The sequence below is a fragment of the Sparus aurata genome, chromosome 12 (genome assembly GCF_900880675.1).
Source record: "Sparus aurata chromosome 12, fSpaAur1.1, whole genome shotgun sequence".
In the NCBI taxonomy this organism is placed as follows: Eukaryota; Metazoa; Chordata; class Actinopteri; order Spariformes; family Sparidae; genus Sparus; species Sparus aurata.
Window position 1 is genome coordinate 24869880 of NC_044198.1, and position 18234 is coordinate 24888113.

Below are 18234 nucleotides of genomic sequence, written 5' to 3' on the forward strand. Positions count from 1 at the left end.
CTAATACCGGTAAGTCAATCCATCATCAATGAATAAACATATAGACATAAAAGGATAATATAAAACTTGATGAAAGGTTAATAAAACACCACACAGATCAGGTTAATAAAAAAAGAGGGGGGGGGGGGCAAATATTTAATACAAATTGTTAAACACAGGAGAGGAACATATAAAATCCACAAAGGTTCAGGTTAAATTGTAAAAAGGAAGGCGCCGCACTGCAAAGGAACAACAGCCTGTAGGGGAGACACCACGAGCGGCGCGACGGGTCCATAAAAGCCAGGTTTGAAAAGTAGAATTATTCTTTAAATACTTTTCTTTTAGTCCGTACGGATCTATGGTTTTAAGTCTATGTATCCACTTTCTCTCCACCACCTGTCTCTGTGCCGTCGTCCATGTCCTTTGAAGGTTGTGTGGGCTGTGGACTTTAAAATGTGCATATAAAATACTTGTGCCGTTACCGCTGTTCATTTTGTAAATGTGTTGTTTAATGTGTATGTTGATTTCGTTGCCCGTCTCTAGGACATATAAGATATGGCAGGCCCTGCATCTCACAGCATACACCACATTTTTTGTATGTCGTGTTAAAGGGATAGCTCGTGTTTTTTTAAGTGGGGTCATATAAAGTAAATATTTATAGTAGATCTGTTCCCTACCGTAATCACCAATCAGCGTAGCTTAAGTTGGAAGAAGCAGAGAGCTGCTCTGGCCCAAACACTCAGCTTTGTACTGCAGTGAATGGAGTCCAGTTGCAAAAAGAATTTTAAGCACCTAAAATAAGTCTCACGTAAAAAAATCTATAACAATTCAAGTGTATGTTTTATAGAGAAAATTAACACCGCTTTCCATCGCCGTCAGACTGGCCTTTCTTTTGGCACTACATTTTCTCAACCTCCGTATCCCTACGCAGCAACTGCGTAGGGATACGGAGGTTTATCGAAATTAAACCTCTCGTCCAGCAACTGGGCCTCGCACTGTATTTCGCCGCTCGCAGATCACCTGGTTAAGAGAATGTTGTGCCAAAAGAAAGTCTCAAAGGCAAAATCCTTGTTCCAGAAAGTGTTCAGGAGCACTGGGCCATTTGGAGTCTATCTATACCTACAACAAAGTTGAAAAATGTTCTAAATTTGGTGAAAGAAAGTGTCAGTGCCAAAGTTGTCCATTTGACAAAACTGAGATAGCAGTTGAGTATATCTTCTAATTCCAGACAGGTGAGTGTTAACTGCACCATCTCATTTGTACAGTAGGAAGCAAAGGGGTAAGTAGAAGCACAATCAGCGCCACAGGTACACACATAATCACCTAAAGTGCAGATGTATCAATGTAACAAGGGGTTACAATTTTAGTCAGAGTTATGTTAACATTACTTTTTGTCTGTATACATGGATCTTCATTTATAAAAGAAGGTTTGAAAGGAGGTAAAGATGGTAAGTTTTAGCACAGTTATCAACAGATATTTTAACCCTTGATTATCCATTACTAAATATAATATGAATTGTAGATGATTTCATAAAATTGTAATGTGTTCTAAACATGTATTATGCTTGTGACTGTAATAGAGTGATAACAACAATCAATCCGGGGCACCTCTGCGGCCTCGGGCCGCTGGTGCCGGGGAACCTCTTTGCCCTCGCGCCTCTGGTACCGGGGCACCTCTCCTCCCTTGGGCCTCTGGTGCCCCGCCACAAGTGCACCCTCGGGCCTCTGGTGCCGGGGCACCTATGCAGCCTCGGGCCTCTGGTGCCGGGGAACCTCTGCGGCCTCGGGCCTCTGGTACCCAGCCACCTCTCCTCCCTTGGGCCTCTGGTGCCGGGGAACCTCTGCGGCCTCGCGCCTCTGGTACCCAGCCACCTCTCCTCCCTTGGGCCTCTGGTGCCCCGCCACCAGTGCACCCTCAGGCCTCTGGTGCCCCAGCACGTCAGCGCCCTCCTGCCTCCACTGCCCCGGGCGGAGGAGGAATGGCTCCTCCAGGCTGTTGAGCCCCTGCTGGAGCAGGATGCAATTTCGCTCCAGATACTTCAGGTAAGTAGTGGTGTTTGTTTTTGAATGGTGTACCTTCCTACTGATGAGCAGGTACACCCCTGCATCTCCCTAGATAGTTAGGGGTCGTATCATGTTTTTTGACTGGAAACACTGTTTGTGGAAGAGAGTTGGCGTTGAATCACATTTTTGGTGTCTTCCTAGCGACATCCTGGGGAGGTAGGGGAAGAGAGTGAGCTGCTCCCCCCACGACCTCCCAAAAATCTCCAGGAGAAATAAATTAATTAATGGTAAGTGTAGTTATTGCCAATTTTCATGAATATATTGTTTTGCCATATAATTGCCATATTGATTAATTGTTGATTTTTCTTTAAGGGTTCCAGGTTTGTTCGGCATTGTTCCATGTTCTAATAAAAGCTGTTCAAACACAAATACTGGCCAGTGATTCTTCAGGGGTTAGGGGTATAGGGATGAAAACTACCTTCGGTAGGGTACCGGAGTAGAATAACTTTTGATAGGAATGTCCTAGGAGGATGGGAGTTGGTGCGTTGGACTTGGGGCAGCATTGCGGATTGATGTGTCTTGTATGGCTGCCCAAAAAAACTTTGATAAGGAAGTTCTATGGTTGAGAGAATGTAGTGCCAAAAGAAAGTGTCAGAGGCAAAAACCTTCTTCCAGAAAGTGTTTAGGGGCTTGTTTCGTCTATATACCTATAACAAAAGTTGAAATTTTTGTGAACTTTGGTGAAATTTGACTGTCAGAGGGTTGGGGTAAGGCATACTCCCCGAGTGGTTAAGGTTAGTAAAATGGTCTGGTCAGGCTGTAAATACAATGTAAATACAAGTGAAGTACAAGGCATGTAAGCCGTTTGTTTCACGTCTATTGGACTCTTTTGTCTGGCCTCGGTGATGCTAGGCAGTTGGACATTACCTAGCATCACCGAGGCACACAAGCCTCCACGTCAAGGCAGAATCCATGTAGAGGTTATTAACTATAACTCAGTACAAGTAACTAAATCGAACTATGACTAAATCTAACTATGAATACATGTAAATATAACTAACTATAAGTAAATATATAGGGTTAGGGTTAGAGTTAGGCTAGCCCAACCCCTAACCCTAGCCCTAAGGAAATGTGGGAACATAGGGCCTAATTTTGGGAAAAAATCTTAGAAATGTGGGAACATAGGCACGCTCCCGCCTGCTACATCCAGAAAATGTGGCTAATAAGTGCGGTAAGTAGCTGCTGAATGAAAAGCCGAAACAATGTGCTGAAAGACGCAGCTTAAAGATAAGCTATCCAAAACAAATCAACCAAGACTAAATGAAACAAGAAGTCTCATCAAGGCACTAACGGTACAAGCAATGACAGTTAATGGAGGGTATTTTAGGAGTATTGTTTTCAGAATTCATCACAAATTAGAATATGAAACACAGAGGGTCTTAAAAACATGAGAATCCAGTTGAGGGACGCAGAAACTAAAGGAATGAATGATGCACTTAAAAGGCAATTAAATGAAAATGTTCCGGCCTTGAGATCGTTAAGGTCCCTGAATTCTGTGAGGGAGCCGTCAAGTTGTCATGTAAGTCTGATTCTGCCTTGCTTTTGTGTTATTCTTGGCTCGAGCTCATTTTTGAATTAAGCTTTCATGCAAAAGGACTTAGGCTGACTGATGTGTAATAATTACCTCCTCAAACAAGCAGACAAATGATGAAGAAAAGGTATAGACACCTACCTCGCTGTTTATGTCTGTATTACAGATTTATCACAGCTCTCCGTCTCTTATCACTTACTTAATTTTTTCTTTTTTGCTCTGTGGGGTTACTTCAAATGGAAAGGGGATATCATGGAAAAGTTTTTCCTTCTCTTTCAAGAGAAGCAGTCAAGCAAATATAATTGTACTTGGAAGAGATTCACTCGGTTGACGGTGACCTGAATTCTCAGAGGTGGCAGAGCTTTTTTTTTGTAGTCATGGGTCAGACGCTTCTGTTGGAGTTGGAATAAAATTAAAGGAGTTCTTGGAAACACCTGCTGGGAAAGACGACTCATAGCTGGAGGCTGAATACAACATTCAACGATGTGTAATGTTTATGGATATGTTTGTTCTTTATAGAAATAAAGACACTTTAAGGTTAACCCTAACCCTCATCCAAAAAACAAAACAAATTATAAATGCTTGTATTTGGTCGCTGGATGGTGTTTATTTGCTGTAGAAGTAAATAAATGTGTGTTGCACAATCTGGGGTCACAGTCGCTGTGGTGAGGAATGATGATTGCAAACAGGCGGATATCTTTGTGTCAAAACAAACAATTTGAAGTTATGAGCGAGTGCACAGTGTAATGACAAACACATGACACCATCCACGTACAGATTGGTCGTGTATTAACCTCACTTTTGATCTGCCAAATGCCCAAATATCCTGCAAGAATGAGGGTTGCAACCAAAACGGGAAGTTGTTTTACCTGGTCGCTGTCGCCTAGGTGACGGTGGAACGACTGGGATAACTGGAGCCCTGCTGACAATGTGTGCTCTTGGATATATTTACGCATTCGTGTCACGTCATCAGTAACTTCAGCACCTTGAGTTATGATTTTGTGGTTTTGTAAACTCTATGAAAACTTGTTTAGCTCACCCCATGTTTCCCTGAGCGGATGATGCAATATGATCAGCGAGAGGCTGCTAAGGTGAAATGCAAGTCACTTGTCGAGTGCCACTTAACTTCAAAGTCGTTTGGGTTTTGTTTTTGGCATCTCTTTATTACATATAATCACACTTTATTTATCAGAACGCTGCCTACAGTTGTTATGTTTCAATCGCATTAACGTTTTTAATGCCAATTGACACCTTTCACCCTTTATCTGAGGAGTCTCCTACTTGAATTCTGATGCTTTTGCATCATAGTCTATATCTGATATTTTGACGGCGTGAAACATTTCATGAAAATATGTCTTCAAAATCAAAATAAACCAGGACTGGAGAGGAGTGAGGATAAGGGTTGTGGAAATATGTGGGCAGATGAGGTCAGGCAAGTAAGCCGGTACCAAAGCATGAAGTTATCTAAAAACAAAATTTTTAAAAAGTCTGACAATTATGTATGTATTTGACTGGGCAGGCAGTGAAGTGAAGCCAGTATCAGATGTACTCCCTCTTTTCAGTGCCAGTCAGGAGCTCGAAGGTTATTAAATTGGACTGCAGGAACGGACGAGGCTAACTAGCTGACTTCTGTACAAAGAGCAGGGAGAGAAGGAACTGTCTCCATGTCGAACCAAGAGAGTTTCTTAATTTTGATTTTGCAGTACATCTAAAAACTTCCAGCGCTGCTCGTTGTTAGTCAGATATTAAAATGATGCCGACTGTGGATGTCTACATTTGAGGACAGAGGCGCAGCAGTGTTAGTGGAGTCTTCAGGGCTGCAAACAGTAGGATCTCTCTTTCTTTCAGCCAGGGGAACTTTGTGCCATGAATATCTTTAAAGTATCATCCTGTTTCACATAACTATAGCTGTGTATCGAGGGCGAAACAGCGATAATGAATGTGGGAGCATGTACTCTGCCGTAAGTTCGAGGAGCGTGCTTCAGCACACGAAATGGATTTAAAGTAAAAAGAATAGTTCCAAATTCTAACAAAGAAAAATATCTGCCTTGTAAATATGACACATTCTTGTGCAGCATACAAATAACACTTTCAGATTGCCTGCAGGTGAGGCACCAATCTCCAGTCACATGGAAAACAAAGGCATCCAAGTCGAACGCATAAAGGATTAAGAAATTGGTCTTCTGTGTCACATGTGAAAGCAATAATTCAATTAGACTTAAATCTGTTAAGTTAACGGACGTATTTAATTCACGTCACGTATGTAATATCTTTTCCTGAACTTAATCGAGTAACTTGTTGTCTGAACCTAACCAAACTATGACCATTAAGTATTTATTCCTATTACCATAACGACAAAGGTCTCTTGACTCTCCACGGACGACACGTTCTCACTCCCATTGTGACTTTTGGAGTGTAATTGACGTTGTGAAAAAGCCACAGTTTGTTCAGGTTTAGGCACAAAAACTACTTGGTTAGGTTTAGGAAAACATTGCACTTTAGGGTTAAAACAACTACGATCAGTCCCGTAACCTTACGTAAGTGACGAAGCTCAAAACACATGATATAATTGACATGAGTACGTACAGTACACTCACGTAAGTTGTGTCATCTACGTACGGTAACTCACTTATGTGTCATAACTTAAGTCACTTGATATTTGGTCACAAACAAGATGAAACGCCGGTCCTTGGATGTGAAGTCCAGTGTATGAACTAAAGATGGCTCATTTGCGAACGAATCAGTTCAAAGGAACGACACACCCCGAACTGACCTGATTCCACATTTCACTTTTCTCTCATTGAGACACTGTCGTCAAATTTTAGCCAATGAGAAACAGGAAAGTATAGCAACTGTTTCCATGAAAACAAAACTTTTCATTTTGTTTGTACCTCATCATTCTCGTTTAGTCAGTCAGTCAGTCACCCTTGGCTTACCTTCAATACATGTCAATTTAATGTCAAGGTGAATAAACACATTGTCCACTGTTGACTTCTCTGGCTCTTTATACTCATGCGCTAATGCCACACTTCAAGCAGTGACGATTCAGGAGTATCTACATTAATAGGAAGGACTGGTGTATCGTCTTTATGCGAAATTGGACTTTGTTATATTCGTCGCACCTGATTTGAAAGTGTAAATACAGGCCATCTGTACGGAGGTCAGTTGTGCTGGGTTGTCTTGTGGCAAAGCATTAGGCGTTAGATGAGTGCATACAGCGACAGGTCATAAGTGGCAAGAGAGGTCAAACATAATAAAATGGCTCAATTACCAGAATCCACAGACATCAGCAGATCATTAGACACCCTGAGGAGAGAGCTGACTCTGTGCTACACTGCAGGCTACGCCAAGTGACATCTAGCCGTGCAGATAGTTCTGGTTCGGGGGAGGAAAATGGAAGGAAAGGAATATTATTTTTCACCGCTCGAAGAATGGTAACTGCCATTTAGAAGCTGACCACGGAGAAGAGTTCTATTATTTCTGGGTCATAAAAATTCACACTGCTGCAAAATGTCTCAGAAAACCAACACAATGACGAGGTGTGTGATGCAAAATGTGGTGGGACAATATTTGAGTCTCCGAGTCCCACAAAACATCTTCTGTATGCCTCACAAATAGTCGACAATAGAGTCGGGTCATAAACAACAATAGACTTAGGATTTCTGTTGAACGAGGAAGAAAACCTGAGACGGACAGAAGGAATAAAAACTCAAGCCAAGCTGTTTTTATCTCCCAGACAGGTAAGTGCATTTCACATTACCCAGCATTTATTAGCCGGACTATTGCTGTCAGGGGAACTTGTACACCCCCAATAACTCCACTTCTCAGAAATAAACATGCCCATGCAGTTCTGTAAAGGCCTGAGTATTAAAAAAGGACAAAAGCCCAACTGGTTTATAATGTGTTTTACATGGCTGACAGGTGAGGGTGAGTCTGCAGCCACGCTTCAGTGTGATTGAGGATTTTTTTCCTTTATTTTATTATGTAAATACTGTATAATGAATTACACAGAGCGTGCTAATTTATGTTCCTGCATCAGCTTGATGTCAGCAACTGTTTACCAGCAAGTTCCCATCTTTTGAAAAAGGTGAGAATGTGTGACCCTGTATTCACATCCCCAGGTCACTGCTGCTCATTTTGCTGCTCATATCATGTATTAATTGCTTCTAGTGTAAATCATTATCACTGGCTTTCTCCAAGTACATGTGAATTCGACAAAGCATCATCTGCACACCTACTGGAAAACAAAAAAAATATTGCGATTTCACCATTTACAAGGTTCACACAGCCTCTCTTAAACTGTATAAAACACAGGAAATGTGATAACAATATGGGAATATTTTTATGATACAGTTGAAATAAGACTGGAGAATGAATAGCTTTGACCTCGCCCTTCCTCTCTTCCCCTCCGCCGTGCCCTATCTCCCGCTGCTCGGGCATGCCGGGCAAAATAAAGAAAAGATACACATGAGGTGCATAAAAAGGGTAATACCCACTTCAAACACCACTTCCCACTAATCCCTACATGCACTCAACCTTCACACGGTGAAAGTATACTGCTGACACTTGGACACCGATACTACCCACTCAGCCAGGCTTTGCAGAACAGACTTTACTACTGAGGAGCATCAAGAGACTGGTAAGGGAGGAGATTATACACTCAGGGGAAAAAAGAGACAAGACCCTGCATCTGTCGGCACTTATATCCAACATATGTCCTTTATAAAAAAAAAAACACCCTCCCGCCCAGCTAGGTAGCATTGTCGCCTGCACAACATGGTGCAACAAAGGATCTATTCTACAGATGTTGCACACTGCAGTGACACTTGTTGATGGCAGATTTGACGCTGCTTTAACTTATATTTTCTATGTTATGTTTTGACATAATTGTGCTTATGGTTTTGTTAGGTTTAGGGCCAAAAAACAATTGGTTAGGGTAAGGAAATATTCATATTTTGGCTGAAAATACCTCTTTTGGTCGCCACAAACCCAGCCGGAGATGTCTAGAGCGGACTGCACATCGTTCAGAGGTTTTCTACCCGAGGTGGTATGATCGAAATACACAAATGTTGAAGGGCAGCCTCGAACTGGGCTCACTTGATCAGCAGCCTTCTCACTAAGTAACGATCCCCTCCGCCTTCTGACCTGAAAGTCAAATCATAAACAACATGAACTTGAAATGTCAATACAGAATGTACGCTATGAGAAGTACAAATGTGAAGGTATCCATTCGAACATTTCTTCCTGGCAACCCGTTTGGGGATTTTTCCATCTGTAGCTGGCTAACTCATGAGCTCATTACGCTAAAACAATGAAACCCTGAAGTCTAACTCGAATGATTCATGGAGAAGATATGTAGCTGAAATAAAGATGCATGGTGCAGCATGTATTAGTAGTTCTTCATATCATCGGTTACACGAGTGGCTGCGTTGCTGTAGCTTTGTTTTTCACCTCTTACGTAACGTTTGAGGAATAACTGTATCCGACAAATTCTACCTCATGTAGAGTTTGTCGCTTGAGTGTTTAGCCTACTTATCCAATTCCCTTTAAGAGCAGGATGTCAACAACTCTCTCACTGAACTCTAATCGCTTGTACGCTAAAACACACTGGATGTGTTTGTCTTTTTAAATGCAACCTGTAACACCAAGAAATGATGTAGTGGGTCCATGATGTGCCCCTTGGCCTCACTTAAGACCATGGATAGTGGGCTTGACATGCTAATGATTGCTTGCGATGGTTTAGTGAATGGTCGATTGGTTTTAAAGAAAGCGTTGGGTGTCGTCTTTGAAGACAGCGGACAGATGGTTGATGTTCGAGAAGGGGGCGTCTTGATCTCGTTCTGCTGTCAGGCAGCATCTTCTTTCTTTAATGGAAGCTTTGATTGTTTCCTCGTAATGTGGTTATTTATAGCCTGTATCCGTATGAAAGGGCAGACTTTAAAAGATCTGTACATACTTAATTAAACCAAAACGCTCCGCTGTTCTCGAACAGGAAAGCAACAGTGATGCCAGCTGAAGCTTTTATGCTACCTTTTCTTTTATGTGTTCATCACTGCGCTTGTTGTTTGTTTTGGTACATTGATATCTCACAGGGCACGATTCCTAATAAGTACACAGGTATATTCACACACATCCCACAAAAGAACACTGGACTTCATCATATTCTGTGCTTTACATGATGTTCACGAGCACATACAAGGTCGACTTGGCTCTTGTACTGATGTCAGTTATGCCGGTCCACTGCTGGATAGCACATTACAATGGGAACATTAGCAAAGAGCGTGTAATCAAGGTCACCGACTGGACGAATGCTTTAATTAAGAACAAAAGCCAACACAGAAAATGTTATTGCAGTTTTTTTTTCTACAGGTTTAGTTTCAGCTCCCGTGCCGTGTCGAGGGCACAGGGGTCACAAGCCTTGGACCCTATCTGCGGCTCAAAAGATGGTGTTTATTCCGGGCACGATTCTCCATGCTGACTCCTCATCTGATACCAGTTTGCCGCAGGTGTCGCTAACAGGAGCCCATGTTCCTGAAAACATTGATCCCAGGGTCACCGAGGCACAAACACACCCGCTCCGCCGTGATAAGGCTGCAATTCAAGGAGCGCCTGAACAAAAACGCTGGTTTATTCACAAGCGATTGGAAGACGGATCACCAAACTGACCTGCATTAAGGGCATCTACTGCAGCGGCACAGGCTTTGTGTGGTGCACGGCGGAGCTGAGGCGTAAAGTAGAACTCAATTTACAGGTCAATCTTAAATCCGACGCTCGCACGGAGTCACAAGCTTTGGTAAGTCACCAAAAGATTGTGCACACAAGCAGATGGAATGGGATTCTTCCAGAGGGTGGCTGATTTCACTCTGCTTGATAAGGTGAAGGGTTCAGTCATACAAGAGTGGTCCAGCTAGCAGCAGCTTCTTCACGCTGGCCCTCGTTTGTCAGCGTGTTCAGGGTATTTTTTCTGATAAGGGCAATGCAATCGCTCGTGTTTATGAAAGTTATTTGGTGGCGTTTCCATCGCAGTCTTGTGTTTAGAACTCCCACAAAGACAATTCCCATATGGGAGATCCTGTCAGAGAGGCAGAGAAATGAGTTCTCTGAGGCAGAGATAGAGACATAATAAATGATGTTGAACCAGAATAAACAATTATAAATTAATGGATGACATAATGGGGTTTTTAGGGCTGATCTTGTGTTGCATTCGTTTGATGTTAGCAAGACAAGCATCAGGAAAGACGGGTAGATGAATGGATTGATTGAGAGATCAGATGTCAACTATATGAGACTGTGCTAGCATGCTGGTTTTTAGCAGGTGTAGAACTGCATATTTACATGTGTCCTGACCTCATTGACTTTACTACAAATCTTTTATCACATCACCTGGTGGAGGGGATGGTGGTGGAGCCAAGCCAGTGACCACAGCTCGAGCCTGCGTTTCAACATTTGTAAGCATCACGCGCTGCATACATTTAAAGAGACATCGCCACGTTTGTAGCGACACAAAGTGATCAACTTTGAAGAGATGACTTTGAAGAAGGCTTCCTCCATTGCTGCCATAAATAATTACTACATCCATTAGAGGTCACCACCAACGGGAGACGTAACGACAAGCTGCTTTTATGGTCAATTCATATTACAATCCCTCAGTTTAGCGTGTTAGCATAACCTTTGCTAATTGGCTGCTATAAGACACAGCGGAGAATGATTGCATGGCGGTTTTTCTTTTGGAGGGTGTGGCCATGAAAAAAGTACTGGACCAAACGAAGTCATTAGAATATATCCCGAGTGAACATTTCCAAAACAAACCCTCCCTCAGACCTTAAAATGCACATTAGTGAGCTCAGTTTCATCAGAGATACCGACGTAATTATTTAGTCTATCATTATTCCATGCCGTAAAATTATTACACGAGCCGATCAAAGATAAACTTAATGAACATCGAAACAAGCGATAATCACTTTTAAGCAGCGGATCAGTCATTGTTCAGCGGTTAATTGCCATCTAATTAAACAGCCAGGGCCTATTTGTTAATTTCTTAATTGTTTACTGATAAGGAACAGATTTAATGGAAAGTGTGAAGTTAATCACCGATGGCATGAAATGGAGAAAATGATCTGTTCTTTCTGTTTACCCCTTACATCTGTTGAGAAATTAAGTCTGTCGGTTTCACTCGGGTTAACAGTTTGACGAGCGGAGAAGATCAACATGTAGCGGGAGAGGAGGGAGCGCAATCTACAAGTCGAGCCTCCACATCTCGCTTCAACACTTTAAAATGCACTTTAAACAGTTGAGCTGTGAGACGAGAGTAGGCCTGCGTTATCATAAAAGCCCCTTGAAAAAAAAATAACGTTGAAACTAATCTGTTTAACGCAGATTCAGTGGTGGAAGCATCTGAAGTTTTGAGGGTTTTTTAACCTCTCTTTAGTCTTTCCATATTGACTTGATGTGGATTTTTTCAGTTCAGTGATTTAGAGAAAGAATTGAGCCACATTTTTCTGACGTGCGTCTCGGTAATCTCGGCAGCTCAGCGTTTAAACTCGGTGGACTAAGTCTCTTAATCTATCAAGTATATATATATATATATATATGCTAAGGAGACTATTAGCTGACTACTGCAGCATTAGCTGGCCCTTTATACTCCTCATGATTAAGTCATCCAGCAAATATAGCATAAGAACACATTAATCAACTCGATTACCACCTTCAGACACGTGTGATATATAGAAGAAGATGAACTGTGTGTGTTTATGATGTTATTATGATATCAGTACTGTTGTTTCCTCGTGTCCGTGCTCTGAGTTCTTCATGATTTCTGTTGTTTGGATTCCTTGACGTGCTTTTTCTAATGTTCATGACGGATCTCTCTGACCTTCTGCTTTGGAGATGATGCACAGCATGCAGCATAAACGTGGCGTCACGCTGCCAGAGGGGCGACAGCCGTGTGGATCTATGCTGCCCTCATGTGGTGTGTTGGGCTCATAAAATGAATAAAAAAATAATAAAAGAAAACACAAAACCTTGTTTCAGATTGTTTCAATCTGTCTGAGACTTGATACGCTTGGTGGGTTTTTTCCTTTAGTTGTGCTTTGATGGAGGTATAATTGCCAGAAAGTAGAAACAAAGACACAGTTTGGTTTCCTGCCTTGCTTTTAATTTTTCTTTCATTGCGTCTGTGTTTTCTTTTTCCTCCAGTTTTCCCCTCAGCAGCTTTCCCTCCACACCCGCTCTGAATCTCCCTCTTTCTCCTTTCCCTCCCTCCAGTGTTTTCTTCTGCTCGTCTCCTTCACCTGCACCTCATCCCCTCGTTAGTTTAGTTTACAGTGTCTTTGTCTTTTTGTCCATTTCTACTCCTGTGTTTCACCCGACGATCTTCCCTCCAGTGTCTCCCTGTTTTACCCCGGCATATGTTTTTGTTTTTTTGTCTTCTTGCTCCGTTGCCTCGTGTTTTTTTCGTGTTTTTTTCTTTTTTTGATCTCTGCGTATCTTAGTTTTTGGATTATTTAGTGTTTGGATAACTCAGCTTTTTGTTGTCTATCCTGCCTCCCCTCTGTGTTTTGCACTTAGGTCTTCACTTCATGTTGACTTTTGTAAAGTATCTACACTGTAAAAAATGTAATAATAAAAAATACATTAAAAAAGAAGGGAAACAAGGTAATATTCTGGCAGCAGGGGGGCTCCAAAACAATCAGTGAATAAAACACAGTATTTCACTCTAATTTGATAATCAATATTTTGATTAAGGATATTTACACATAACAGTTACATTCAATATGACTGAACAATGTTATAATGCTAATAAAACGGCACATCCATTCAACAATATCCAGCCCAGAGGACAAACACTCACCGTCACAAGGCCAAGAAATGTGACAGCGATTTCACAAATTTACAATATTTTCTTTGCAGTGTGCTGTCGTGTCCTGACTCCTCTTTGCCGCCATGTCTTATTATAACTCATCGTCTCACAAACTGCCCTCCTCTTAAATTTACTAAACTTCTTTCTCCCCACCTGATTCCTTCCTCACACTTTCCAGATCTTGATGAAAACCTTGTCTCACCTCGCTTCCCTGCAGCCGTTCATCCCTCGTCTCCTCCCACAGAGGACCGCCTCCTACTGAGAAGAAGTTTGACACCCTTTAAAGATGCAATTACCCTCTGACCCTTGACCTTATTCTCTACTGCACGCTCCTTTTTCCACACAGTGATTCTGATTTAACTTCTCCCTCTGTACAGTTGCCATAAAATCTCATTTCCACCATCGTACCTGCTGCCTGCCCTCCTGACCTTCGCTCATCTACTCGGTTAGATTATTAAGTCTGATTGCCGGAAACCTGACTGACTTCAAACTACAGGCGCGTCTTTCAAACATTTGAATTCACCACCACCTCACACACGTCCCCGTCAGACCCAATATGTCTGTTTTAAGAACACCGGTCTCTGCAGCCGCTGCTCTGTTTCATCCCTCGTGGTTCTCACCCTCGGTTACCTTCCACACTTTGGACCGCCAGACGTTCGTTGTTGACCCGAGGATCTCGGGGAACCTTCAAAGAACAACAAGAAGGAGCGTGTGAACCTCATTATCTGGAGCTCGAGTCCGCGGTCGGTACTGTCACTTCATGGCGGGAACCTTTTTGATCTGAACCTCGGTGGTTGACTTTTCCAAAGTTGTGCTAGTAAAATAAAATTCACTGACTCTGAAAAACTTTTTTCATTACTCAGAATATTCCTCTGTATTAACTTTCTATTATGTCCCGATGAACTTTTTTTAAATCTGATTTTCATCCGAGATATATGAAAAGAATTTTTATTAAAAAAAATAAAATTTTGCAAGTTGAGAGTGTCAAACACTGGTTATTATTTCTAAATCAGCAGAATCTTCATTATTTTTTCGGACACCGGAGAAAGTTCAGCCTTTACGCAACCGCAGACTGACTCGCAACATGATCAGAGTCAGTATTCTTACCTAAATTTTGTGGGTCACGCTCTGGCAGAGCTTTCAGCGATGAAGCTGTCTTATTTCCAGACACAGGTAGTACAAAGTATCTAAAGTATTAACATTTAAATATATTTAAAGTACTCGATATGCAGAATAATAATAATGATGATAAGAAGAAGAATTCACTCTAAGCGCTTTATAACACCTGTCACATTCACTTATTCATACACTGATGGCAGAGGTGTGGTTCAGTGTCTTGCTCAAGGACACTTGGATATGCAGCTGGGGGAGCCGGGGATTCGAACCAGCGACCTCCCGAGCTGCGGCCGCTCAAATTACGAGTCTCTCCTGATTGAAACATCGCACAAAATTGCTTTGACCGGATGAGTTTTGCTTGTATTTATCGCCGTCATTACACCTGACAAAGTGTGACAGACCTGGGATCTGTATTCACGCTGGTGCTGTTGCTCTCATAACCTGCAGGGGGCGCCGAATCGCACACAATAACAATTTCTACATAGTTTTGCTTTAATGTGGAAGCTGTTAAAAGTGGTTTAACTGCTTTATTTCGATTGTCTCCTGCATGTAAACGATACATTTTGCATGAATCTATAATATTACGATCATATTTTGTATCATATAAACAAAATCTGCATAGAAAGAGAATAAACTACTTTAGTTTGCTTTTCACCGCGGCATACTGAGACCCATCTCTCGTGTCGGGTGAAGAATATTTGATACATGGAGGTATGATACAAAAAGTGACTTTTTTCCCACGAGTCAGCAACATGTAGCACGACAGGAGAAAACACACGTGGACCAGCCGTTTCTCAACATCAACACAAATCTGAGGCAGCTTGAAAATCACTGGGAGGGCAACATATTACAATGTGAAAGTGGTTTGCAGTCTGTTCGATTTAGCGCCGGCCTGTGGTCTTGCCGGGGTCATAATTTATTTAAAACCAAAGCAGCGCTATGATCTAAAACTGAATTAATGAATGTTAAAGAAAAAAAAAAATAGATAGATGGAAGCTCCCCGGGTGTAGCCGGAGCTGAGCCGCGTAGATTAATACGATGCAGTCGTCTCTGTAGCTGTTATAATGGAAGACCGGTGGACCTTTTCATGTAAATCAGAGTGGTGTAAAAAAAAAAAAAAAAAAAATTGCCTCCTGTAATAAAAGTAAAGACACTGTGGTGGAGCGAACAAACTCAAGTATACACTCATAAAACACTCAAACTACGTCGTGTCATTTATGTAAATTCCCGCGTTTTGTTTTGCAGCCGCGGTGACAGAAAGATACGACTGCTCTGCCCGTCTGCTGACACCTCTATAAAATATAGCACGTGAATAAAAAGTGTTTTCATAATCACACGCAGACGTGACTTCTGATCGTACAATATCTCCCTGCTTTGTGAAGACAGGTCTGTTGTGTGTGTGTGTGTGTGTGTGTGTGTGTGTGTGTCTGTACAGTCTTTTCTTTAGACATTCAGAAAATGTGCTGAATCCTGATAAAGGCCTCGCCCTCAGCCGGCTTATTATTCAGCGTGTGTCTCCACACAAGCAAAAAAGCACTTAGAGAAAAACCTTTTTCTCCGGATTTGAAGCTGCTAAATGTGAATTGCGACGCTGGTACGTGTGAAACTTACTCACATTGTCACGTTTAGTTAATTACTTGTTAACATCACTAATTACCAAATTCTTCAGGTGAGAATTGAATGTTCGGCCCTTAAAAAAATGACACGTACTCCCAAAAACAGTGAATCGGCAGTGACGAGTCGAGCTTCCCGGAAGCTGGCGAGCCCCACAGTTACACTCTAAAAGCCTCTCACAGTTCCTACATTATTTAATAATTAATGAACATGACACCCCCACAGAAGCTGGAGCTGAGAGCCGCTGTGGTTTACACAGAGCTCCACTGCCAGACTCACCAAGTGTGCAGAAGTGGAGCTGGAGGAATTCAGCAGTTACATTTAGACGGACGGATAGGCAGCAACTTTCAGCGGTGGAGTAACTAAATACAATTCCTCAAGTGCTGTACTCCACTACATTTCAGAAGGGGAATGTTCAATTCAATTCAAAATACTTTATTTGTCCCAGAGGGGCAATTAAAAAGGCACATGGAGTAGTTGTACACAGACACAGACAAGCCAGAGTACACTAAAATAAACTAAATAAGATATTATTATACTTTTTACTCCACTACATTTTTATCTTACAGCTTTAGTAACTTTTCAAATTGAAATTTGACACATATGAACATGTACCCGTGAAATCCAATAAATCGATGTAATTGTAACATGTCATTGTTCTGTTTCCCTTAGATTACTTTACATTACAAATATTCTTTATTTTTTTACTGTTGGTTGGACGAAACAAGCGTTTTGAAGGTGTCACGGTGGATTAGTTTGGAGTTTTTATAAACCAAACAGTTAATGATAACCAGCTGATTTATCCACGATGATGATAATCATCATTTGCAAGCTTACAATTAAAATTTCAGACCTGTTACAAATGCCAGTGTGTGGTTTTTCAGTTCATGGTGACATTTGCTTCATGCGACTCTTCAAATGTTGAACCTCTGCGTGCTGACAAAGTAAACTACGTGTAAATCTGTCAAAACGGAGTGACATTTCCGGCTCTTCTAGTTTTCATTGGACATTAATTTTGTGTGCCTTTCTGATATTCTCCCATCAGTCAAATAAAGACCTGAGGCTGGAGAGGGTTTGAAATAAGACAAACTGTACACCTGAACCAGAGGAACCCTGTGTGGATACCAGTGTCTCAGCAGCAATAAACAAATCTGGACCTCTGTGAGTGTCATTGCTGCTGACTGCTGAGGATAATCTAATGAGCTTAATGTGACTGAATACAAGACAGAGGGATCCAACAGCTCCAACACACCAAGAAACACAAAACAAACGCAGCTTTTTAAATGTGTTATGAGCCAGATACTATAGATCAGCAGCATTTACATGAACAGACGCCAAACATTTCACCAAATACAGAGAGATGAAGTGAAATGCATGCAACGAAAATGTAAGCAATTGCATTAAATGACCACAAGGGGGAGATAGAGTGTTGTACATGATCTGATCACAACTTGACCTGGAAAGATTATTTTTATCTTTTATCTTAAGCACAAGTTGCAATATCGCTCAAAGTATAACAAATATTAACATGTATAGTAAATACAAAAAACCTTATTACTTATCATCACAGATGCTTTAAAACCTAAGCAACATTTCCCTGCTACAGCTGGTGGATGTGAAGGATGTTTTACTGACTTCATATACTGTAAATTAATCATCATATCTCATAAACCGCTCTTGTGTTTTGTTTGTATAGTTATAATATGTAGCAAAACTAGTCACTCCAGCAATTAGATAAGTAGCAAATTCAAATTCAGGAATGTAAACCTATTCTTAGCTTTCTTTGTAAACAGACGGGTGAATTTTATTGACTCATTAGTCAGGGAAAAAATCCCAGAATGCCTTTGAAATCTCTTGAATTCAGAATATATATATATATATATATATATATATTTATGTGTGTGTGTGTGTGTGTGCATATATCAAACCTTCAGACTGTGTTGTTTTGTGAGCTAAGTGTGTCTTCATGAGGCTGAGGTGACATGAATACATCAAATTAAGCATGAAGGCAATTAGGGACAAAATGATCTCAGACCCAATGAGAAGGAGACAAAGAAATAATCAGCCTGAA